A 2,923-nucleotide genomic window follows, 5' to 3' on the forward strand; every position below is an offset into this window, starting at 1 on the left:
AATGTGGCCATTTTAACTATGTTGATTTCCATTTCTTTGTGTCTTTAATTTCTTTTAAAAATGTCTTATAGTTTTCAGTGTATAGGTCTTTCACATCCTTTGTTAACTTTATTCCTAGGTATTTTATCCTTTTTGTTGCAGTTGCAAAGAGAATTGTTTTTTAATTTCTTTTTCTGAAATTTAGTTGTTAGTATATAGGAATGCAATCGATTTTTGTACAAGATTTTCCCCTTGTATTCTAGAATATTTAGTTTTAGGTTTTACATTGAAGTTTATGATCCATTATGAGCTAATTTTTATATAGATGTTAAGTATGGACTAAAATATTCTTTCTCTTTCTTTCTTTCTGCTTTTTATTTAGCATATGTATGTCCAAATGTCCCAGCACCGTTTGTTGAATAATAATTTCACTGTTGAATTTCATTTGCATTTTTGGCAAAAATCAATTAACTATGTATATCTGGGTCTGTTTCTGGACGCTCTTCTGTTCCATTGATCTATGTGTCTGTACTTTGGCTGATAGCACACTATCTTGTTGATTTATGGTAAGTCAGTTAGTCAGGGAATGTGAGTCCTTCAACTTGGTTATTTTTCACAACTATTTTGGCTGTTCTGGTTCCTTTTCCTTTCCATAAACACTTTAGAATCAGCTTGCTGATTTCTATAAAAATCCCACTGGGATTATTTTTGGAGGGTATTATATTTGTCTATAGGTGAATTTGGGGAGAATTGCTATCTTAACAATATTAAGTCTTCTAATCTATTAAAACTATATGTTTCTCCATGATTTTTACATCTGCTTGCTCCCTCCTACCCTGAAAATAAGCCCCAGTTACAATTGTCAGCCAGAAGGATGCATTTAGTATATTATGACGATGTTCCAGAAGAAGATGACATGAATTTGAATAAATGTAGATTGTTGTACATGAAAAAATAAGACATCCCCTGAAAACATAAGCCCTAATGCATATTTTGGAGCAAAAATTAATATAAGACCTGGTCTTATTTTCGGGGAAATATGGTGTAAGACCTGATCTTATTTTTGGGGAAACACGGTATATGTCTTTTATTTCCTTTTTCTTGCCTGATTGTTCTAGCTAGGAATTCCAGTATGATGTTGAGTAGAAGTAGTAAGAGTGTACAGCCTTGCCTTATTTCTAATCTTAATGGGAAAACATTCACTGAGGATTCTGGTTCCTGGCCAGAAAACCTATGTGTGATTTATCAGGCCTGATTATAGGCAATTACAAAGGCTTTGCCTGGCTTACCTCACAGGGGAAATGCCCTCCCCTAGGGTTTCCAGGTGGGAATTCCCACCTGTTCTCAGGAGTTTTTTTTGCTTTCCCATTCTGGAATTCCGAGATATAAACTGGTTTCTGTTCTCCACAATGAATCGTTTCCACAAAGTGACGGCCAATACTACCAACCACCTGGGTTCAACGAGCCGATTTTCCTGATTTCCTGACCAACTTTTCTTGGGATTCGGGAAAGGAAAAGTGAAAAGAAAAAAAATTCCCGAGATTGGGTAGGAGAGTTCCTGCCCAGAGACCCTAGCGATAAATTGGAAAAATGTCTGAGAGATACACTGTGAGTAGTACGTTTATTTCCCAATGTGGATATTACTGGGTTCAAGGAGGAGCCGATTTTCCCGATTTCCAGACCAAGTTTTCTCAGAATTTGGAACGGGAAAGTGAAAAAAAAAAAAAAAACCCTGAGAACGGGCGGGAATTCCCACCTGGAAATCCTCCCCTCCCCATATCAGACTGCATTGCAGTCTCCAAATGGAATTACAGTCAAGGATTCAGATCCCTCTGGCTGGCCGTGTTCTTACATATATTTTCATTCCTAGCCCAGGCACTCAAATTTGGGCAAGGATCTCCTCAGGATCTTCTGTGAAGGCCTCCTTTTGTGGAGGAAGGGTGTAAAGGGAAAGGTTGAAGACGTTTTTCCCCACTCTGACTCAGTGCTTAGTAGCTTTCCATGCCTAGCCCTCCCCTTTCTTCTTGCCCCTGGTTAGAGTCCATGAAACTTCATGAGTCTTTTGTTTGGGATCAGGAAACAGTGAGACAACCCTCCCCCACATTGATGCTGATCTATCTGACCCTCAACTGGTGGGAAAAATAAATGTGGGGATTGAGGGTGGGGGAGTCAGTACTTTCTCTGGTTTTAGCCTTTTGCTTATACTATTGCAGTAAGTGGTTAAAAGCTTTTTTGTTACTTTCATTTTGGCTTGTTTCTTTAATCCTCTACTCTAGACACCTTGTAGTTCAGCTTTCTCTAGCCCAGCTGAGCTCTGCCATTCATCATTAAGTATGATGTTCGTTGCAGGTTTTTCGTAGATGCCCTTTATCAGATTAAGGATGTTTCCTTCTATGCCCAGTTTGCTGAGCTTTTTCCCCCCTAAACCATGAATAGATGTTGAATTTTGTCAAATAATTTTTCTGCATCTATTGAGATGACCTTTACACGTTTATTCATTCTCTGCATTAACATCGTTTTACACTTCCCACTCTGTATCCAGCTTATTCTTTATAATGCGTAATTCCTGATGCCAAAGGTTTTTAGTCATTCAAGAACCATATAAAACATAAGGAGGTAGGTTCTTGGTTTGTTCTAATGAAGACTCTCCCAAGTCCAAAGTTTCCTTTATGGGAATGAGGAGGTGAAGAGTATGAAAGCGGTTAAGAATTTTGAGTATTTCTGTGTGGCTTCCTTCTTTTCTTAAAATAACTTTTTTTTCACGTACATATATGTAGCGATTTATTAATTTAAAAAAAAAAAATTAAATTAGTTTCAGGTGCACAAAACAATGTAATAGACATTTATCATTTATATCCCTCGCACAGTGACAGCCTTCCTCCCGCCATCCACTACCCCTCTACATCGCACACAGCCATTACATTTCCATTGTCTAAAATAAAAT

The sequence above is a fragment of the Rhinolophus hipposideros genome (genome assembly GCF_964194185.1).
Source record: "Rhinolophus hipposideros genome assembly, chromosome: X".
Taxonomy (NCBI): domain Eukaryota; kingdom Metazoa; phylum Chordata; class Mammalia; order Chiroptera; family Rhinolophidae; genus Rhinolophus; species Rhinolophus hipposideros.